The sequence below is a fragment of the Ornithodoros turicata genome, chromosome 4 (genome assembly GCF_037126465.1).
Source record: "Ornithodoros turicata isolate Travis chromosome 4, ASM3712646v1, whole genome shotgun sequence".
NCBI classification, from domain to species: Eukaryota; Metazoa; Arthropoda; class Arachnida; order Ixodida; family Argasidae; genus Ornithodoros; species Ornithodoros turicata.
In genome coordinates this window covers 74,354,988-74,378,982 of record NC_088204.1, presented here as the reverse complement: position 1 = coordinate 74,378,982, position 23,995 = coordinate 74,354,988, and the positions used below count along the sequence as shown (strand labels likewise).

Sequence of the window (23,995 nt, the reverse complement as noted above, 5' to 3'; positions counted from 1 at the left end):
CGTACCCTGAGAGAGTCCATGACCAGACGGTTCGGCCATGTAGAACGTCTGTCCACAATAGCGACTTGGCTCTTCGACTACGAGTCTGCTGTGATACGAGAAGTGTTTGAATAATTAACGTGTTTGAAACAGCTGCCGGTCCACCAAACGTGAGTGTACGTAGCCCACGCTAACTGTAGAAGTAATCTCTAACACAAAGCGCTGTCAAAGAAAATAAAGAAAAGAAGAAGAAAAGTGGCAGCACTCCTATAAATCCTGTGTTACAAACAGGTTGATCTTACAATGCAACCACCTGTTTTTAACACAAATGACATACAAGGACTGTCAGCTTTTCTTTCACTGCGCTATGTGAAAGTAAGTAACTAAGTCAATAAAAATGAGATGTTGTTTTGCTACCTGCATTTCTATTCAATTGATACCGCACATAAAACGAGTCCCTCGTATTTCGATACGAGTAATTTCTGCTTAGCGACGTTAGAGTTAACGACGTAACACAAAGGGGCCAAAAGTTCCAAGCCTGGCGAACCCTCAGACGAGTCAAGAGATCCAACCGGGTCAAGAGATCCTCCGAGTCAACAGATCCATCCGTGGATCTCTTGACTCGATGGATCTCTTCACCCGTTGGATCTCTTGGCGTGGAATCCTATTTAAGGGTGAATTTCGACTTCTCTTTTGTACTCGTCTTGTACTTTCTAAAGTGGCGTTCATCTTCATTCTGCGTTGATAGAGCTGAAAGGGAAGCTGTCTCAGATGAGACTTACGGATGAAAGATGGGGTGGCGGGTCCATCAGAGCGAAAGTTCATAGGGGGGGGGGGGGGGTGCCCCCACCTTCCGACGCCCCTGGCGGCCGCATTGCCGTGCCAGCGGGACGCACGAGCCGACCACGCAAACAGACATCGTACAAAGTTGTACCAGCTCTCACCTTATTTTCACAGTCGCTGTATCTTTGGTAGTTATTCTTCTCTCATACTCACCATCTCATCGTCAGTATCGAGTCGCCGCAACATATTCACACCAAACGACACGTGTACAGGGGTGCAACTCACCGTCTAACCTTTCACCAACATAACGATGGCGACCAAAAAATATTCCTTCACTGTTGGAAGCGATCATATTCGTCAAAGGAAACAACGCGACTAATAGCCCCCGAATCAAAAACCCCAACTGGCCGACCACAAACGACAAAGAAATAAGACTTTTCGAATACCGCAGACTGAACGCAAAAAGAGAAAGAAAGAGATAACGAGTGAGCACAATGGAGGCTGGCGTCTTGTCAGCGCTTAGCCTCCACCAGCGTCTCGGTATCGGGAAGACGCGGCAAGCTCAGTTGGCTCTTATCAGTGGCCTTCGGTGCGCAGCTGATAACGAAGTAGGAGCGTTTCTTATATGGGGGTGCTAACAGCAAGGCAGCAGTAATGCCCACTACGTAAAAGGGAGGCGCGGGTCTAGGAGGGAGGGAGGTCCCGTTGTCCTGTCTAGAGATGCAAAATTTCCGGAAATTTCGAATCGCTCGAAACAATCCGGTCGTCTTCGGGGTTTTCTTTTTTCCGAAAAATTGGAGAAAATGGAAACCAATGTGGTTACTGCTGAGCATAGGTGGGGAGTAACGCGTTACAAAGTAGTGCGTTACCGGTAACGCGTTACATTCAAGTAGTGAAATATGGTAACGCATTACATTTGGGAGAAAAGTAATGAGTAACGTAACGTCATTACATTTTTAACAACTAACGCGTAACGGCGTTATGCGTTACTGCGTGTTCGGGAACTTGAAAGCTTGAGCGAGGACCGTGCCTGCAGAATCCGGGAAAATCCCCGATTTTTTCTATTCATCTTCAATAATGACAAGAAGGTCACATCGACACCCACGAAGAACGCAAAAGAAGGGTTGTTAACCTACTCTGGTTGAGGTGTCACCTTTGTTTACCACCTCTGTTTTTCACTCCCTCTGGTATTTTTCGGACGAATGGGGGCAAAAGCGGCAGAAAAATAGCCTCTACCCTCTGAACAAGTAACAAAGTACCAAGGGATTGGCTTTTTGGATTTGTACTGTATGAGATAAAAGGTCACCGTCTCTATCAACCTTGACAAGGAGCACTCACTGGTCATTAGGCGTCCTCTCAGCCCAACGGGCGAAGCTCACCGATGAAAATTTTGAACATCAACTACTTCTGCGCTGCAATAAATCGTACATGTAAGTTGTGTTCATGCGTGACCCTTGTTTGTGCCCAACATTGCTTGTATTGATTTGCGGAATGCACTTATGTGACTCAACCAAAAATGGTACATATTATAAGGACAACTGGTGAAGTAATGCAAAAGTAACGGCATTACTTATCAGAAGTAACGGCGTTAGTAACGCGTTACCTACTACCGCAACAGTAACGAATAACGTAACGCGTTACTTTTCGAAAAAGTAGTGAGTAACGGTAGTGCACTGCAAAATAAAAGTAATTTCCCCACCTATGCTGCTGAGTCGAAGCATTGCCGGCCAAACCACAGCATACAATGAGCTATAAGCTTTAGTAGTGTTCATCCTCTAGGCATAAATGCAGAGCAGAGCATCCCATGAGACTGCTGTCTATTCAGCGATAGGTAATTAGAACACCCTGTCCACTCCGTCCAGAACTCCGACATTATGTGAACGCGATGGCGATCGCTTGGAGCGGCCAGACGGAGCTCTAAGTTGGTGGTTGTTGGCGGATTAGAGGAACCTAAAGCACTGTTGGCGGGTTGGAACGCATCAAAGGCACGAAAATTTACATTTTTGAATTATGTCGCCTGGAAATTTTGGGCTATTTTTCCGAAAACGAGGAAAAACCCGAAAGAAACTGGTTTTTCCCCCCAAAATTTCCGTTTTTTTCCGTGGCTTCGCATCTCTAGTCCTGACAGAATACAGAATCTCATTCTGTCAGGACCACCAATGTTTCTGGGGCGTCAGAATGCCCAGACAGTGTGTCGCTGCCCAATGTTTAATACGTGTATGCGTCACAGTGATAAGTTGATTGACTTTACCCTCAGCGCTGAGTAGCGTTACAGGGTGGAGGTACAAGAGAAAGTAGAAACCGGTAAAGAATCATACACGTTCACGTGATTGCATGCACACTCAAAATGAGCGCATGTAGTGGTCAGTCAAGAATTTATCAGTGTCAAGAATAGATACTGATACAATAGGGGCGAAGATATGGTTCCATACAATTGAGGTACGTGGAGTAAATCACGTGTACAACTAACTGAACTAGCCACCTAATAGTCCGTAGTAAGTGCTAAACACACTCGTGTTTGGAACTCGTCTGACAACGGTACGTTGCAAAGTTTGTTTTTGTTCCATGTCTCTGCCTTCCTACAACCTGATACACCTGCATTTGGCACAGCTGCCAGTTTAAGCTCTCTTCAAGATAAACAGTGTCTATTTTCTACCAGCTGGTTGGACTTAGTCATTTGAACAATAAAGCCACGAACCAATAATATGGCTGACGATCAGGAAAGTATGGGCACGAGGACCTGCCGCACTCTGCTATGAAATCTTGGCAGGTAGCCCTCGAGTTGCGCAGGGTGATTCCTATTGCTCAAGGTTCTCGTAACAAACCGCGAAAGTATTTTCTCCCCTCTCATTCACTTCCTCAGGAGAGTTCCAACCCCCCGTGAAGTCTCTGATCAACCGCAAAGATAACAACGTCCGGGCTGAATGGGATGCTGTTCGTACCTCTTACGCTGGCCTTCCTCCTGGAGTTGTTCCTCCGAATTCTTTTCCACGCCATAAGCCGCGTTTATGCGAATGCCAAGAGAAGCGTATCGTATCCGAGACGCTCTTCGAATTAAGTCGATACGACCCCGTTCACGCGTATGCGCATCGCGAAGGCGGTGCGGCGCAGTGACATATTCGACACACTTAGAGGTGTACTTCCGCCACCGTTTCTGGTGCTGCGCCGTCTTCGCACTAGGCGCGAAAACAGACTGGCCCAGCTTACTATATAGCTTCTTGACAATAATAAGAACACAACTAAGTTCAAATACAAATCGAAAATAACGTTAGGACCGATAGTGTTCTTCCAGTGAGTACTCAGCTGCTGCCATGTCCAGTTGGAACCTACAGCCTGCATGTTTCTTTTCTCACGAACTTTCTGAAGGTCCACTTGGTTTCTCTGCCTTCTAGAGTCAAGGAGCTCACTAATATTTAATGACGCGTACATAAAGAGTAACTGACAAGCCCGCGAGATGAGGTAAAAATAATGACGATTCGTTAATTCGATAATTCGATTCGTCAATTATTCCGAGGAGCTGTTGCATTTCTTTGTGAGAAAAATATCACGTGACTGTCATATTTACTGTGAACTTGCAGCAATTTTCTCAGCTGTATATTGCCAGCAAGTGACAGCAGATGCCCTGCAACGAATACTTTATCAAAGGCTTCCGTTTCCATATTTGAATGCGCATTGGCCGTCTGGATCCACGACTGTTTCGCGGATTGGGTACGATGCGAATCGGCCCGTTTACATGGGAGGGTTCGACTCGAAAACGCGAGGGTTGAATTCGATGCGCTTCTATCCCCGTATTCAGTCTCCGTTGTGTCCTTCAAGTTATGTATCGAAGCTTGACTTACAGGAAGTATTAGGGAGCTTAGGTGTACGTGAACGTACCGCACTTTATTTTCGTTTTACGATTCAGATTTTGTTACCGTTGCTTCACGGTCTAGGAATCCGTACCACGAACGAGAGCGCGGTCCGATAGTTTCTTTTAAAAAAGTAGTATTTCGGATTCACGGATTCCGTGGTAATTTGGAAACCATTCTCAAAAGGATTTCGGCAGAGTACTTCACAGAAAAGACATCGTCGACCGTGACTTCATTGCGATGTACGCTGCTCATTCCCGGACACGCCGTCGCATCTCTTTGTGGACGGCAGCCATAACTCGAACAAGGTATACCGGGAAGAGGAACCCGTTCCAAGAAGAAGTGAAAACATCATGAAACGTAAAACGAGCCTTCTGGTAGAACATTATAACATATTAGACGGAAGACGTCCCCTTCTGATCCAGAGTTACCTCTACCCGAACCACCACAAGGTACTACGTCACCTTCTGCGCGTCGGGTTACCTGACCCTCGATCCAGGATATCACCCGCGCGCGGAGACCAGTTATTTCCCAATAGTTGTCGTGTAGCTAGCGGCATGTATTCCGAGTTCATTCCTTCTCGAAAGTTTTCTTTTGTTATTGTTTTCATATCTGCCTTGTAGGTTTCTGCTGCGCGCCCTCCGGCCACATGTCTGCAGGGAGAGAACTATTTCGGGCCCAGTCTCAAGCATCTATCGTTTGGGAAAGGAGGAATGAATGGAAGGGTGGCCAGCCAGCAAGTGTAGAAGCCTTCGAACAGCAGCCACCGTCAACGATGGCTCGTGTATTCGGACGAGCAGTGCAGCTGGGCTGACGACCTGCCCTCTTTGGACCGTAGAGTGAATTTTATTTCTGCCAGGTCCAACGAGAAGTTAGAAAGTTTCCGTTCTGATCGTTGTTTTCTTGCATGGCTTGAGAAGCTTGATTTTGTGAGTCTGTCCCCTTACTTGTACAGATATGAAGGCGTCCTAAAATCGGGTCCCAGGTGTTCGGATACTAGATAGGAGAGGAGGACTAGCTCGGACACGTTAAACGCAAGCGCGAGGTATTAAGTATTGCCTGTAATATAATACACATGCAGGTATTTTTTTATTCGGCACATATTTCTTATAAAAAAAAGCTATTAGAGCTGCATAAATTTCGTTTTTTTTCCCCTCTCGTTTCAGCTCATTTGCATAGCAAAATTGGGAATTTATATCTCAAGGTGTGTTCGCTTCTCAGGGTGTTTGACGACGGAGGAATGAAGGACGATGGATTTGTGTTGTGACTCGCTCGATATTCTGCTATCTCGCATTTCCCAGAAAACTTCTAATTAACGAGTCAATCAATTAATTTGAGCTAATTTGTCGTCCAGTAGTTTTATACGATGTCCTGCAGGACGATCGCCTGACCGTATAACCCACCTGCGAAAACATAATTTATGCAGCTTTAATAGTTTGTTTAAATAAAAAAATCTGTGATGAATTTAAAAAAAAACGTGTATATTACACAAACAGCATCGGAAAACCATAACCGAGGGCGTTCTTGTGTCCCGCTTGTTATCATTTTCTAACTCACGGTGTTAGTCATTTTTTGTGTTAACCAATACACGCAGTACCTGGGCCCCGACGATATCCTCTTGCCCAGATGCCTGTGTCCTTCTGTTCATTATAATTATGGGTACACCATATCTGTTTTTTTTCTTTCATAGCTACGTCAATAATTTCTATTAACTTATTGTAACAGGAGCTGCCGACGCATCTAAAAATCCAGTAGTAGTTCCTCAATTACCGCCACACCACACCACCACCACCACCACCACACCTCACCACCCAACATCACCAATATTTCTCCATTTTTTATCGAGAGTTTTTGCCACTCCATCCTGCCCTATTGCTGGGGGCTGACCCTCTGATACCCTTTTCAAAGGTATACAGATTTTTATGACAATTGGTTATTTGAAGGACTTATAATCATGTCAGAGGTTTTGCACAGTTTAGAGTGCTTACAATGAAATAATAATAATAATAATAATAATAATAATAATAATAATAATAATAATAATAATAATAATGGCACGAACACGGACATAATTATCAACAACAACAACAAATAAATTAATGCTAATGACTGGGGAAACTCGCCACGTATGGTGCGGCCCGCTACCCCTAGGCATCATGGGGCAGGATGAGATATGTCCTGATGATGAGGTGATGAGGGTTGATAGTCAGTGGAGTCAGTAATACATCAGAACGGTAGGCAAAACCACAGCACACACACAAAAACACACACACACAGGTACGCAGACAGATCATAGGGTAGAGGAGGAGACCAGTGTCCCGGAGAAAAATCTTGAAATACTCAAGAGCTTGGCGATGGTCGATAATTATCGATTCGCAGCGCGAACTGTGTAAAAACTGACCGTTAGTGCGTGTTGCGTGACGGGTCTGTTAACCGACAAAATAAGGTATACCGTTCAACTTGTGTCGCTAGATGTAGACCGCTTTCGATGCGACTCGCTCGGAGGGCGCAAAAGATCTTTCACTGTTGCTTTTCGTTTGGCTCTTATTTCTGAAACAGACCAAGACAAACAGCTGTCGGGGACTCGTCAAGAGGGTGCACGCTAATCAGATCATTCCTTGGCAGACATATCGACGCTGTACATCGTCCCGTGTCCCCCGTGTTCCTTGTATTCTCTCCGGGAGTCGGTTAATAGGGTAAAAATAGACGTCGCTGTTTGTGATATTAGGGAGCAGTTACTCATTTGTTTGCATATTCACCGCTTCCAAACGGTTATGGGCAAGACAAGGGCAGGTTACCATGAAAAGAAGTTGCCAAGTTACAACTACAGCTAGGTTTTCGCAATCAGACATAATAAACGTTTCCGATCCTTTTCCTGCAAGCGGCAAAAGTTCCATGAGCATTACGGTGGCCCATTCGACTCTTGGAAGCTCGAAAACAACCGCCACTCTGCTCCACAGGAGCTGCGGAATCTGGCACTGAAGGAAGCAGTGCTCCGGCGACTCCGAGATGCCACAAGACGGGCGACCGATATGGAAGCGGTGTAAACGCTCACGGAACGGTAGGACACCATGAAGCAGCTTCCACTGGAGAGACGCACGGCGAGCGCTCAACACAGCCAGCCGTGATACGTCACCAGGCACTCTCGGAAGGATCACCTACGGCACCAGGCAGGGAGGGAACCACAACCATGCTGTTTTTTTTGGGGGGGGGGGGGGAGGGAGAACTTTTTTTTTGTATTGTTGTTGAGACAACACCTCAAAGGATGCTGCCTCGACGAACTTTATATTGTTGGAAGATGTCCCTTCTATGTTGTTCCAGACTCAGAGTGTCAGTTCTTTCATGTTTATATAGTTGACTGATTAGATGAGTAACAGAAAATTCAGCATTGCATACAGATTGTGTACAAGAGTTAAGAAAAATCTTTCCGGAATAGCTGGTATTGTTGACTGGTTAGATGAGACACAAAATTAGTCAGCCCATCTTCCTTATCGTTTTAGCCTACCACTCGCTATATCCTTAATTTACGATAGCTTGTATTGTTGACTGATTATCCTTTTAGCCTACCACTCCCTATATCCTTAATTTACTTTTTTTTTTTTTGAGACGGGTGGGCTACACCTGGTGTGTACTGATTTGCTTTATTTTCACCAACCAAGTCAAGCCAGTTCTCACTAGTGTCACTACACAGACATGTCATATGCAGCAGCCACCTAACCCAGCCTAGGCAACATGAGGACACTTTCGTCGGTTAATTTTGCTGGTGCGCCATTGTGGTACCTTAGCAGTATATTTGATGCGGCGATAAGCGCACGTTTTTCGTTCCAACATTCTTCCTTCGGGTTCTGTCAAGGCAAGAGCAATAAGTTAAAAAAAAAATTAAAGAAATGCCGGACGCGTTAGCAGAACTGAAGGGTTCTGTGACACGCATGATGTCGCCCGTTCAGCATCTCATGGAACAGCTGGCGCAGCGCAGAACTACGCGATTTTTTTTTGTACATTTTTCACTGACACAGCGTTGGTAAGCGACTGTGATTACACCCAACAAAAATGCAATCTCAACAACAACAATGGGGTTCAATGACCTCTGTACGAGACCTTTTTTGATTTTATTCCGCGTGCACTTTGCTGGGTGCCAGCTTTCTTAGTTAGCCAGCTTTTTGATAATGCGTCTGCCGTTGCGCTGAAAGTTTCAGCACTTCAATCTCATTTGAGTTCACGTGGTTGTCGCTTAATCTTACTCTACAACGACAACAACAACAAAAAGAAAAGAGAAAGGAAGAGAACAAAAGGCGAGCGAAATGTACGACGGAGTGCTCGGAACCCATTCCGAACATGAACGAAGAAATCTGAAGAACGAACACATTAGTGAATGTTTAGTATATCGTATGCGCTGTCACCTTTGCGTACATAAGGAATAGCGTGGTGTTTCCGCGCAATGCGCGTAGCTCTCTGTATGTTTTGCGCGTGCGCAGGACCACCAACGCTATCTCTTACGCACGCAAAGGCGATAGCGTACGAAGCACTAAAACGCTCTACACTCTAAGAAAAAAAAAGGGGTAATTTTACTCCTTTTGTGGACTAAATGCATTGCAACAAAAAATAGTCCCTTTCGGGAGTAAATGCACGAGAGTAAATGAATGGGGGGTCTACGTTTCACGCTTTGTTCTAAGAGTCCGAGGCACATAATTTGTATGCATGAATGATATTACTTTGAATTAAACCGTCAACTGTGATATATCGCCTGATATAAAATCTTACAGAACACAGGGCACAATTTGCGAAGGAAGAGGCGCTAATTCTCTGCGCTTACTCTGTGTGGGTGGAGAATTGGTAAGTTGGCTGGGTTTAGAGCCTTATGCCATCAAATTGACCCAGAGCACATATTTCCGGAGACTGTTCCATTTAGGAGACCATTTGCGAAGTTCAGTGACTATTTGCAGTCCTGGAGTCTAAATGTCGGGGTTTGGGGACTAAAACGGGGAGTAAATTGCAATCTAGGGGAGTAGAAGGTGCAATTTCTCCCCATTTTACTCCTTTTTTTTCTTAGAGTGTGGTAGGGCTTCCTGGTCGTTTTTCACCGTGCTCCAAGCGCTTGATGCGTACAAGGAAGCCACAAAGAACGAAAAAAAAAAACAAAGAAAAGAAAAGAAGGCGTCATTCTTTAATTGTTGTTTTAGTACCACGAAGCTGCGGTGGAAGTGAGGTGGACATGAAGAGGTGGAGGAGGAACATCTAGAAGGAGTTAGGACAAGTGTCCACTACGTCTCCTGGGCTAACTTCAGGGAGAGCTGCGCCGACATCTACTTGGAAAGAATGCGACGAAACGAAGGGAAAGACCAGGACAGCACTCAGTCGGTAGTTAAGTGAAAAAGGAGTAATGTTACTTCTTTTGGGGACTAAATGCATTGCCACAAAAAAATAGTCCATTTCGGGAGCGAATGCATGGGAGTAAATGAATGTCACAGAGACTGCATTTCACGCTCTGTTCTAATAGTTCCAGGTGCATAATTAGTGCGCATGCATGAAAATACTTCGAATCAAACAGTTAACAGTGATATATCGAGTGATATAAAATCTTGCGACGCACACAGGGCACAATTTGCGACGAAAGAGGCCCTAACTGTTTCTTATTCCACGTGGGTAGAAAATCTCTAAGTCGGCTGAGTTATACAGCGTCATGCATCAAATTGACCGAGGGCACATATTTACGTATAGTCCGTTGCATTCGGAAGACCATTTGCGAACTTCAGCGACAATTTGCAGTCCTGCGGAGTAAACGTCAGGGTTAGGAGACTAAAATAGGGAGTAATTGCAATCCAGGGGACTAGAAGCTGCAATTACTCCGTATTTTACTCTTTTTTTTTTTCTTAGAGTGTGTCACTCATGCTGATAGTAGGGCCAAACTGGTGCTCTCATCCGTCCATGTTTTCGTGCTTGCCGTACACTTCGTGTAACAGTACATGTCTCAATTAGCCTACACTGTCATCATCAATTAGATATACACATTGTGTGTATACACGACTTCTAAGGGAGATAATATGCAAAGCAGAGGGGTGCCATGCGTACACCACATTCATGCTTGTTACTCGAGGACAACATGCAATGTTTGCAGGGCAGACAACAGTTTGTAGACTGCAGAGCTTTTTGCGAAAAAGAACAGAGAAGAACAAATTTTCAGAAGTCTCCGGGGTGGGGGTGGGGGTGGTATATGTTTATTCACACAAAAGGAGATGTAGGGGGAGTAGTCTCCTGGAGTCACTTTTCTATCAAATGTGAAGCTGACAAAAGCAACAAAAAGTTGACTTAATCATCATCAGTGTATCTTGCAATGCAGTTCTTGGAGCACACAGTGCACTTATCATCTGCCACGACATCAAGGGTCACACGGACACCGAAAGAAACTGCGATGCTGGCACAAAGCGCAAACGCGGAATAAAATTCGCTTTTCTGAAAGTACGTGCCTATCTCGTAGCTCTCGGTTGACAGCCTTCCAGCTCGGCTTATCCGTTCACAATGCTGTTCATACATAACTCGAGCAAACCCACTCGTTTTCATCGTAGCGGAAACCTCCTACCGCGCTTTCGAAGGGCCGAGCAGACGACATTCCCTTCGTCTGCGAATAAAAACGCAAGCGGGCGAAAGGAAGTAGTCCCAAACGTACGAAGCAACAGTCTGGGCTCCAGAGCAAAGCACAAAATCCTGTTCAATGTACAGTAAGGACGGAACGAGTAACGATAGGAGGAAGGTAAAACGAAAAAAAAAAAAAAGAAAAAAAAACGTCTTTCATGGCTTCCCCCAATGCGGAAGAAGACGATGTAAAAAAAAGATAGAAACGATAGCCACGGGAGGGCGCTGCAGTGGCGGCGACGACGACAATGCTTCGACATTTATTTTCATTTGCGCGGACAAGATGCTGCATCCTTTTCTCGTTGTGTTTATGTTTTTCCACCCTTCTACTTCGGTGGACCACGGTCAGCGTTTTTCTTTCCTTTTTTTTTTTCTTTTTTGTCCCGTGCAGCGGCATTAAGAAAGAGTAAAGGACGAATAAAGACAAATGTTTTACGTCACACGCTGGATATATCAGGCGTAAACAGCATGTTATTCCAGAGGAGATGTTCTTCGACTGGAAACAGGTTGTTCGTGACAAGCTGTTGCCGTTTACTGATGTTGTTCACGGGTTACCAATAAGCTTCAGGGAACAGCAACAAAAACAGGAGCTACTCCGTTTTTTTTTTCCTGCATTTACTAAGCAATGTGCGTGTGCGCTTGGTGTGGCTTTCGATTGCCAGGTGTATTTACTGCATAGCTTCGACTTCGTTACATACTAGACTTCCTATTAAGTGGGAAAAAAGTGCGATATGTGTCTTGGTATGTTGTTGCTCCTGCGTTACCCAGGTGTGCTATCTGTGTTATTCAGCTCTCAGCTGATGTTTTTCTCTGAGCTACTTCGGTGTTTACGCGAGTGTTTATGGTCGCATTACAGATGAGTTTTTTATGTTCTCCGACCTGCCCATAATAAAGGTTATAAATACAGCTGTCACTTAATCAGAACTCGTTGTCCTTGTGTTAAGGAAAGAAACATTCTTTTGAAAAAAAAAAATCGTACATTCGTTTTGTTAGGTCGCATTTTGAGATCAATTATCCACTTTTAGTTTAGCGTACATGCTAGTAATACAACAACCGGCTTCCTACAAAACATCCTTCATTTCCGCAAGAACGACCACCATGTCAACCTCAATTCCACCTCCACGAGCAACGAACCCATCAACAAAAACAGCACAATACTCTTCACCGTGTTCCAACAGATGCGCACTAATCTCATTGCGAAAGCTTTTTCGAGCCATTAAAAATTATGCCTTCATAAAAACCATTAACGTATACGCGATTACTCCTATAGCACTTCCGTAACCTCCCCTAGCGGTCTTTCCTTTCGCAAGAATCCACCCTAATGGAGTAAAACCCTGCATAGAGAACCCAGCCTTCCCCCGCCGGCTCGATTCCAAGTGCACGGAATGAAGCCTTGAATCATTCAGCAGCTGCCGCAATAAGCCTCTATTTTTCTCCCGGTAGCTGGCGCTCCACCCAGGAGCCAGAAAAGAGCCTAATAAGCGAGGCTTTGACACGACGTGCTTCCACAGCCATGACGTGCTCGAGCCATGTGCGTGCCTAGCTGACTTTAGCGCTGGTCAAGCCATAAGCGAACGGTAGAGCACGCCACCTGGCGTGTGAACTGCGCTCTACTCCAGTGGACCGCTACTGTACAGGTCTATTATTTTTTTATTTTTTTTAACCAGTCAGATAACGCAATATGATTTTAAGCAGAAGGCCGGCCTGTACCAGGCGGAGATCAGCGCGCCTCCCTGTGTGTGATAAACAGGTAGTTATAAATTCGATCGCGTGTCGTTCAAGTGGGTTCGCGGATGTCGACACGGTAACTTGCAGTGTCGTGCATGTTGTTCGCGGTTGATTGAAACATTTCTTCTTTTTTTTTTTAGAATGAAGTGTACGAACATATGCAGGTAATGGTAGCACTACACGCGTAATAAGCACGTTATCGTTCACAATATGCGTACCCGGGCCTGCGCAGCGTTGCATCCGCGGCGCGTATTGCCACTGGGATGAGAGAATAGCCTTTGACATTTCGTGGGTAATCACGTAAAAGTCGCTCACGGAACAATATTGAAGCGTCCCCTATAGTTGGCTGCGCAAAAAAAAACAACAAAAAACAAAAACAAAAAAGATTCGTACTCGAAGGTGTCATTAGCTGCGTACAGGATACTGCGTGCAACCAATTATGCGCACGTACATAGCATAAGAACACCGTCGTGTGACACGAAGATGACGACACGAAGGGCATGTCACGAACAGTCATTATCAGCAATTACGCAGAGCCCAGCGACCGTGAGCATTGTTCGCGTTTCATTGTACTCTAAGGTAAGAAAGGAGCAGTGTTAGACCTTGCGGAGTGTGTGTGTGGGGGGGAGATGCATGAAAGATGAAAGTCTCTGAAAAGGTTAGCCAGCTGTAGGGATCGAACCCACATCTTCTGGATTACCGGTCCAGGGCTCTACCAATTGAGCTAAGCTAACACGCCTCTACAGCGACTTTCGGGGTGCGTCATCGCAGTGCATCGCAGTGCACGGAAGCTTACTGGAAGTTTACGGGCTATTTGCAGTGCTGGGAGAATATAAACTTATAATTCGTTTATACAGCTGGTAAAGTAAGCAACAAGAGGATAGGACAGGATGGAAGCGAGGTCCCTGTCGTGAATCAGTGAAGACCTGAGCTCGGTCGCTGGCGGAAACAGATGACGGCCATTGTAAAGGCATCCGTTACGTGAGTCGCTTTATTCTATGAGCAAGTTAACGTTTTTAGTCCGCGCTAGCACCGCAAAACAACGCTGGTTACGAGCGATCTGCGCAGGACATACGAAGAGAAGACAACAGGCACGAGTTGAGACACGGAGTGTGGCCGTGGCATCGTTGTAGACTCTGGAAAGTCCGCCAAAAAACGTAGGGGAAACGTCAGACGTCACACATCCAGTAGTGGCGTTCGATTCTGGCACCTTTCCGGCTTACGCACGATCCTGAAGCTCTCACCAAGGAGCAGATATGCTCTATCGATTTGGCCACGCATGTTCGTGGCCGTTCTCGGAAACGGGCTGCACGTACGTACCAGAATATATTCTTCTCTGAGACGGGAAGGGAAAGGAAGAAGAGTGACTGCTCCATGACGTATTTTTCAACCCGCCACGTTAAGCCTAATGCATCTTCTTTGCCCAGTGACACTGATTCCACTTTTACAGCGGGGAATCCATAGAGCCTGCTCTCTAATTCCTGCCATGCCTGCACGGACAACAAACACAAGCGAAATTCTTCAAGGTGGGGCGCTTGTTGAACCGCGGCCAGAAAAAAGATCGTCCTTCGTTCTTTTTCTTATTCTTTATCTCGGCGTTGTTCTGGTTTTGTTTTTTGTATGTGAGGCTCAACCTCATTACAGGTACGTTGACTGACACAAGGCAAGCGCAGAATTCTCGCGTCCGAGAAGGGACTTCCTGTGCCGCGTTTATACGCTGCCTACACGTGCTGACCTCTCCTCCAACGCCTACAGTGCATTGTTCCCAAACAAACATATTTTTCTTTTCTTTTTTCGCATTATATTGTATATTCTACAGTGAGCTCAATCAGTTAAAATTGCGCGGCCCTGAAATCGTTTCTTCGGCGATTTTATTTAGTTCGTGGAAAACGTTAGGTGAAAAGCGAATAGAAAAAGGGGGAATGAGAGAAAAAAAAAAAAAAAGACGAAGTGATAAGGTGACAATCTTGCAAACTGGCAACAACCAAGTTTGGGACCCACCATGATGGACACAACATGACGTGTGACAGTATCGCCCCCTACATGTCGATCTCGCAGCGCTGCGAGATCGACCTATAGCGGGCGAAACTGTCACCTTTCTACTGTTGATAACGCGCCACCCGATCTTCGGAGCTGATGGTCCTTCTTCGTAATTCTCGTGTATATTCGCCGGAAGATCACTTGTGCCGCGATGGTAACTGCTGGACAAAACTTTACGGTACACTCTCCAAAGCAGTCCTTCCTCTGAGTGACACCACAGCAACGAATGGGACAGTACGGACTTGCAAACATGTGCCTAGGTAACCCAGTCACCTATTTGTACGTCCAGACGGCACCATTTGCTACCAGCTTGTTGTCTCTGAGGAAGGAATGCGCCGGAGCGTGTTCCGTTAACTTTTGTCCAGCAGTGTACGATACTGTTCGGTTTTTCAATGTCCCACCTACTGCACTGAATGCGGAATGAACGTTTAAAAACAGACGACGCGTCCACACTGCGGTAGTTCATTGTTTCTCCGCAGCACGCCGGCACCGTTCGATCTCGGAGCGAATAGGTTTCCATCGCTAATGTAAGCAGACTGCGGTAAACAACAGCAAACGTTGGCTTTCCAAGTATCTAATCCAATGGAAGTCGCTTTATCTTGGTCACACGCCGTATGCGACATCATTTTGTGGTCACGTGACTTTGGTTAAAGGTGCAACGAGGTGACATTTAACGTCGCTCGAAATCCTGCCTCGTCTGTCAAGCTGTCCAGCTGGGGTCATCATGCAAAATATTTTCGCTCTGCGTTGCGTTATAGCTGTGCCATCGAATTTAAGAAAAAGACAGGCGGAGAAAGCAGCAGCAGACGGCCGACACGATGCTCTCGTGACGTGGAGAAGGCTCCGTGCCTTGTTTCGTTGTTTTTTCTTCGCAGCTCACGCGCCGCTTATACACGCTTGAGCTGTGCCGCTGTACGTCACTGGTCACATGAGGAGAGTAGCATACGTCACGACATCCTCTCGTTCTGCGATGCACTCTTTTCACGAGGAGAAGGATTTTTCAAATGTGTGCGGAACAGCGCGTTCGCGCTCGCTCTGTAGGTCACCTACGCTCATCGTTCTTTCGCGGGAACTCATTTTATTCGTTGGAGAACACTCTATACCGAAAAACGTAAAAAAAAAAAAAAAAAACTTTGGGGGGTCTCTTCAGTACTCCTCCGTTTCAGCGCTTGTCGGCACGTTCCCAACAGCATCAATCTGAGTTATGAACATATTTTGCCACCAGGGGAAATTATAACACTGCACCGACATGGCAGCTTATTCGCCCGAAATAATACGTATAGTGACTCACCCTGGCCGGGCGACGATATCACGCTTTACCGAATGGTTAGCACCACAATGTCACATCTGGAAATGTACCTGCGTTACTGCAACAATGTCGAATGGAGCTAACTACCGAGGTTCAATGAGGTTACCAAGCGACGCACAGAAACAGCAAACGCGTCTTTGTACAAATGCTTCGGTCGCTGATCATGGGTGCGGCCATTTTTGTGGTCACGTGTATGGTCACGTGTGGTTGACGTTTTGAATGACGCGTGGCAGGTCCTGTCCAGAATGCATTGCTTTCGTCTGGCAGGCTGTCGTCTATGGACCCGTACATGATAGAGTACCCCAATGGTGTAAGATCCGTATCTGTCTTCTCTGGTATCATGAGGCTGTTATGGTACCATTGCACAAGTGACGACATTGCTGACAGAAATGGCGGTTAATGCTTTTTGCTGTTACATCGTGCAGAAATATTACGAAGTTGACATTAGACGTACAGGTTAGTGTGCGCTGCGTTTGCGTTCCCTGCCACAGCAGTTAGGGTACACGTGCTTATGCAGTATTGATAGATAGATAGATAGCTAACAAGAGTCCACAAGTCGATGATATCTTGAGCATCCTCAAGATCCTTGAGCATCCTCAAGAGCATCCTCGTCGCTGGAGGGATGTTATTTTGTGCGTTTATTTCTCTTTCTTCTCTCGTACCATGAGAAAGAATTTGTCTTACCACGATGTGCAAATGCGTAGATAATATGTTCCAGTGTTCTTTTTTTTTTCCTTATTTTTTTTTCTGCTGACGGCACCTCGATGACATTTTCGAAACACTTCAAGCACGTAAATACATCAGGCGATCGAACTCTTTTACAAAGATTGATCTCGCACTCCTATCCCAGTTCTCATGTTTTTGGAACGTTTTCTTGATTACTCGGTTGGTCCCAAGTTTCCACCGTGGTACGAGTAGCCTGCAGATGAAAACGGCCCTTGGTCACGTCGCTCCAATCGCAGTTCGCCTTTTTGGCAATCTAGTCACATAGCAAACCAAGGCAATCCGAGACAAGTCAGGCGGAAACGAAGAATACAGTGAAAATACAACAACAACAAGATCTTTAGACGCGATCGTACCATACACATCGCCTCTCCACTCACGCACACAACAAGAACAGAACAAGAAGAAGAAGAAGAAGAAAAGTAGGCACCAAGGCCAAGCAAGCCTGACAGAATGACAGCGCCAGCTAGCATTACATGGAGCCAAATCTCGGGTCCGCCATATCACAAAAGAAGACACACACACACACACACACACACACAACTTTCCCCAACGACGTCTCCAGAATATTACTATACGACGCGTAAAGCAAAGGAAGCTGGAGCAGCAGAACCCCCGAGGCTGAATCTGGCGAGAGGAAAGAAAGAGGACTGGCAACATTGGTGCCAGTAATTCCTGCTTGCGTAGGCGGGATTCGGTCGCCACCGAAATTACGACATCGTTAGGACATGTATCGGCTTCAATTAGAGCTGAGCTGTATTCAGCAGATATAGGCGACGACGTGTGAGGTCGTTTCTCCGATTGGTTCGATGGAGATGGTGACGCGATATGATGAGTGCGAGATTGACTTTACGCCAGATTTAGCGGGTATTATCTTACACTGCGATGTATTTAGCCCAGAAGTGATGGCCTGGTGGGAATGGGAAGGAAGGTTTGCGATCCGGACGGTGCTGTGAGACGGGTTTCACTGATTGCCGCTCAAACAAGAGTGTCTTTTTCTTTTCTTGCGTGTTTGTGTGTCCCAAGCGAAAAATATCTTCGCAAAGCTTCACTTTTTCTTTGTGTGTGTTGAACGTGTTTGTTCCGGAAATATAGTTGCTGTGGGGTAATAGGGAATGGTGAGGTGATCGGTGTCTGTTTCGACGTGGTTGTAAGTAATTTGCGATGGACACCTTTAGCGAGAAAATGTCTGCACGATCGCACCAGTCTGATTGAGTGAGTGAATGCGCACACAAATACTCTATGCCGGTAGGCTGGTTAGTAGGTTGGCTGTCTGCGCAGCTCTGCAGTTTCCCTCTCTCCCCTACTGCCCTGCAGCGACCTCATTGGTCCACCTCCCAAGTTAGGGGGTAACATTTCAAGGTGACGCGCACGTAATTTCGTCTGCGGATCCCTGCGGAGAACAATGTCTGTCTACAAATACCCCCTCACTGCTATCTTGTGATTGGATAGGTACCTCGTCACGTGATTCCCCCTCCCCTGCGCAGAGAGAAACTGTCGCAGCGGATATGGGATGCAGAATACGAACTGCTCTAGGTCACATGATATGCATCGTTAAAGACGAACCTGAAGTCAAACAATGAAACTAGAAGTGATGGACAAGCAAGCTCGCACACTACCGCACCTCTCTCGGTAATCACCTCTCCCCAACCTGACCCTCCTGGATGTCGAAAAAAGTGTGTCATTGTTGGTTGTGAGTCTCATCCATCCAACTCTCGTTGTCGTTGTTGCCAGCTTCCGATTTATTAAGCCTTTTAAAGCGATTTGAGAAAGCTCTCGCGGAGTGCTTTCGATTTAATCCTGAGAGCACAGTCGCCGGATTATACCTAATGCGAAACATAGGTGGCGTTCGGATAGCACTCAGGATACTTTAAAACGGACTTCCTGCAAAGAACGTACATAATTTTCTCGTAGTTTCGTAGAATTTGGTCCTTGGAGTGGTTACGTCACTTCGTCCCAAAATTACTTGAGGTAAATGTCAAAGCCAATTATTTGAATCGATGAGATCCTGTATTCCAATTTTTACAGGAACCCCGAATGGCGAAACTCATCCGGCCGTGACAACTTTGCAGGCGTCTCCACCAATGAGGATGCGCGAAAGGGGTCACGTGCTTGCGACTACCAATTGGGGGGGAATGTAGACTTAAAATACGCGGAGAGCGGGAACCCTCACTGCTGTGACATCAGAAGATGAGACGTACGTGTGTTCGAGGACATGGTTCTTATTTTACAGCGACAGCTGTTAGTGCGTTGTGTCCCGGGGTGGCGTCGTCGGCGTCGTCCGCAGAGGGAAAAGCGAATACAGTGTTAGTGACGAAGACTGCGAGGACAACATTAGCATGGCGCTTGAGTACAGCACACCCTTATTGATTCTGCTTTAGGCGCCACGGAGATACCAGATCCTACTGTCGCAGAAGCGTTGAGGCGAGAACGCGAACGCAAGCGCAGTTCTAGCGAAGATCCAGCTAGTCGTGCAGCCGAGGCCGCAAACAAGAGAGTGCAGCGTTGGACAAGACAGCAACAAGCGCTTGCCGCCGAAGCAGAGGCAAAGAGGCGTCAGAGGCAAGCGAAAGCCGAAGGTGCCACGAAGGGCTTCACTAGGCAATAGACCTCTCCCTCTTTGTAAACGAATGACGTCATAGTCTTCGACAGCGCCACCAATCTGGTAGAGTTGAACTACGCTCGAAGCTAGGGGCGAACAAGGTCGCGCCCGAAAGCCACGGTCTTGAGGGGATTACGATGGTCCCTGAAAGGGACGCGACCTTCGGTCCTACTTTTCTTTCAATAGGAGGCAGTGAACAAGTGTCCATACGTGGAACCCAGCCCTCCCCTTCCGATTTGTTTCGGTTTCAGTCTGTCTACCAACGTAGTAGTAGTAGTAACTAACTGCTAAAAAAAGAAAAAAGGGGGAAGACTTGGAGCAGGGTGGCTGCCCTAAGCGCGCCTGCAGCTCCATCTCATTTAGGTGGTTTTGAGGTTTATGATATGTGAGGCTGCTAGTAGCGGCAGTATATACGGCTTTCCTTTAGGTAGACACACAATGCCTTGAGTGCCTTCATGTCTTGTTCTCTTGTAGGCCATCTTCCCATTACTTTGCAGTAAGAGAATGGTGTTTTGTCCAGTGTTTGAAGTGCCTGGGACAGTCTTTCCCTTGCGTGTTCTTGTTCTGCGCACTGTATAAGTACGTGTAACGTGTCCTGGGGGCACTTTGCAGATGTTGCACAGTCTTGAGGCCACAATACCGAGTTGGAATTGGGTGGTGGCAGTATATAGCGCGCCGAGTCGAATCCGGTGAATAGCCGTGTGGAGGCTTCGGTCGATGTCATGTGGAATGATTGCCGTGATGGTCGGGGTCTATATGAGACAGGAAATATGTGTGCCGGAGTGCTTGTTTCCAGCTTTTCTTGGACCGTCTCATTGTCGATTTGTGGAGGAATGTCTTGGAGTCCGATTTTGTGAAAGGTATTGCCGATAACATGGTTTTACCCAGTGCATCCTTTGCTGCCTGGTCAGCTACTTCATTTCCTGGTATTCCGCAGCGGGAAGGTATCCACTGGAGAGAGATGGTGTGCCCCCTCCCCACTGCAGATGTGTATGCTTTGTAGATGTGGTACACCATTTGATCGTCCGTATCCTGCTTGGTGACAGCGGCCAGGGCGGCTTTCGAGTCTGAGCAGAATACCCACTTTTGTGCTGGGGAGCTGTCGATGTGGCGGAGAGCTTTTGGTATGACTTGTTGTTCTGCAGCAGTGGAAGCTGTTGCGTGCGACAGGCGGTATCCCTTGGTGAAGCCTTTTACAGTGAAAGCACTCGATGACCTTCCGTTAGCGGAGGAGCCGTCCGTGTAGATGTGTGTTGAGTCTGGAAACTGTTGCTCAAGGTGGGCCATAGAAAGTGTCTTGAGGGCCAGACATGGCGTTTGTCCTTTTTTTTTCTAAATACGAGGGATTTCTGTGTGGGTTGGTGGGGGTGACAACAGCCAAGGGGCAATAACCTGGTTATGACTGTGAACCATACGCTTCGGCAAGCATCGTTCGATGTATGCAAGTGCTCCATGTATTGGATATTTATGTCTTCTATGGATCTTCTGGATCAGGCGGGTGAGCCGTGTGCCTGGTGAGGAGACGTATCAGGTGCCGCTTCGTCTCTTGTTTCCTTAGCACTTGGATGGGGGCTTTCTTGCTTCTGCCAGCACAAGTGCTGTCCTTACGGTCCTAAGGACTCGGACAGGCATAAGGACTAGGCTAGGACATAAGGACTAGGAGGCATAAGGACTAGGCATAAGGCTAAGGACACTAGGCATATTCGGAGGCTTCGACTAAGTATGCGCTGCAGGTGTCCTTCTTGGGTTGGGGAGAGACGACGAAGATGAGGGATGCTGTGAGCTATGGTTTGTCGGACGAGCCCCGTGTGGAGGGAGTGAAGTGCTTTCCTGTTGCCCCTGCGGGGTCTACCGAGCAACTTCATTATGTTGATGTATTTCTTTGTAGCCTCCGTGAGTGCCTTCACTTGATCTGTCCACGTTAGGTTTCCGTTGATTATGACGCCGAGAAACGTGTGTTTCTTAACACGTTGTATCGTCATGACGATACAACGTGTTAATGTTAACATGACGTTTCTCGGGTAGAGGTCTATTCAGGAGAGCTCATTTGGGTACAGTTTGGGCTCGGTATGCGATCGCCTGTGGTTCACGAATGATTTATTTATTTATTTAAACATACTGCAACCCCTTTAACGGGTTATTGCAGGAGTGCATCAAAGAACCATTCACAGGAGAATTGGCGGACAGAACCATCCAGAGCGTTCCAGTCTTCAACGCAACGAGGAAAAAAGCTATACTTAAAAACGTCAACACGGGTACAAATGGGGTCAATATTTAGCTGATGAGAGCTTCTGAGTGAGGATGTTCCAGCGTATGATAAATATTTGCTAAAAAGAATTCTTGCATTACCATTAATAATAGAATGAAATGTTCTAAGGCAAGGCGACGAGCACGCCGTCGAACCTTTAGTAGAGTAATGTCAAGATCACGAAGTGCTGCGCTTGGTGAAAACTATGGATCGTAACGCGATAATATAAAACGTACTGCCTTATTTTGGACCGAGTCAAGTTTAGCAACATCAGACTTATTGTATATGGGTCCCACACTTCGCATGCATATTCCAGGACCGTGCGTATTAGCGTTTTGTATGCAAGTAACCTAATTTCATATGTAGCAAATTTTAATGTCATCCTCAAATAGCCAACCTTCTTCAGCGCTTCGGAACAGATAATTTCTATATGTCGTGACCGGGACAATTTGGGGTTAAGGATAACACCCAGGTATTTGTAACTGTCGACCGATGCTATAACCGAATGGTCAATTTTATAGTCAAAAAGGAGCGGAGAATAACGGCGTGTAAATGTCATTTTGGCACATTTTCCGAAGTTAATGAGCTTGCCCCACGTGTTGCACCACGCAGTGATTCTATCTAAAGACTCTTGGAGTAATAATTGATCACTATGTGAAGTCACCTCTTTACAGATGACGCAGTCATCTGCGTAAGGCCTTATCTCTGCTGGAACATCCTTAGCAATGTAATTAATAAACAGTGAAAAGAGCAGCGTTCCCAACACAGACCCTTCTGGGACGCCAGAGATCACATGGGCACCTGCGGAAGTACACTGGTTATAAAAAAACACTCTGTGATCGACATGAACGGTAATCCTTAATCCATGATACAATTTTCGAGTTCTTCAGCAAGGACTGCAATTTTAACAGTAGTTTACGGTGGCATACAAGGTCAAACGCCTTGCTAACATCAGTGAATATAACATCTGTTTGTTTGTTCCAATTAATGCCAGTTGCCAGGCTGTGGACAAACTCTATAAGCTGTGTAACAGTGGAGTACCCACGCCGAAAACCGTGCTGATACTCGGAAAACAAAGAGTGGGATGTTACAAAAAACACACATGATCTCACAGTGCTGCCGTTGAGTGACTTACTATGCACTGTTTCGACTAGAATTGGGCGGTTAAAATGACGGCACAATGGCGACGGTGCAGTGTCCTGTCTCGCGTTACACAACGATAACCGTCCCGTGATTTTTTCCCCCATTAATACTTTGGCGTGCAGAACAATGCGGGCATGATGTAACCAACCACACATGTCAAAGTACCGCTACCCCTTTAACATGTGTTCTTACTTAAACTCCGAAAGGATGTGCAATATCTTTAACTTCCGATCACAAGTTCGGAACGCGTCTCGGTTCAAGGTGGCTAATTTCCTCCAACTTCGTTCAACGACACAAACGCGATAACGCAGAACGTTAGGACGTGGAATGCAGTGTACGATTAGAACAACGAAATGTATCAGAGAACGTCCCACAAAAGGCTACATCTCGGGTGTTTCTCGTAGGGCAAAAAGAGTTTAGAACAAATGTAAAATAACGATGGTAACGTGAAGTAGATTTACATGACTTTAGATTTAGAAGTAGATTTCCAGTGAGCTAGCAAATATTTCTGTTGAAAAGACAAACAGAGTTCGACGGTTCCCACGAAGGTATTGTAACGTAGCACAGCAGATCACAAAGGCGCTCTTCACTGACTATGCACACTGTAAAAAAATACTGTGATTTCTACGGGCGTTTAATAGTAACTCTCGACGGCGTGTTACCGTAATTACAAATACGGCGAAAACTGCGTAAAACGGTGACCACGGTGACACGTAACGACCACAGCGCAGAAATGCTACATTGCATATGCCAGTTTTTTAAAATTACTGGACAATGCAGTATTTTTTCACGGGCACAACTTATACGGGGCCACCGTAAAAAAAAAAAAAAACCATGCCAATGTTTGGCAGCCAACTTTCCGTGCATTTGCCCGTTTTCTTTTCTTTTTTTTTTACGGTGAGATTTTTTACAGTGCAGTTTAGCCGTTGGAACTCTCCAAAGAAAACAGCTAGAATTCACTT

The 23,995-nt window shown here is 46.1% G+C and overlaps 1 protein-coding gene and 1 long non-coding RNA gene across 3 annotated transcripts in view; both read right to left on the bottom strand.

The window, feature by feature from the left end:
- Positions 1-994, bottom strand: part of LOC135393486 (uncharacterized) — a 189,416-nt gene extending 188,422 nt beyond the window's left edge. Inside the window, exon 1 of the long non-coding RNA XR_010422658.1 lies at positions 924-994. This is a non-coding gene — a long non-coding RNA (uncharacterized LOC135393486). The remainder of the gene's footprint in view (positions 1-923) is intronic.
- The window catches only part of LOC135391871 (voltage-dependent T-type calcium channel subunit alpha-1G-like), a 292,030-nt gene that overhangs the window by 250,565 nt on the left and 17,470 nt on the right, over positions 1-23,995 (bottom strand). The window lies entirely within an intron of this gene.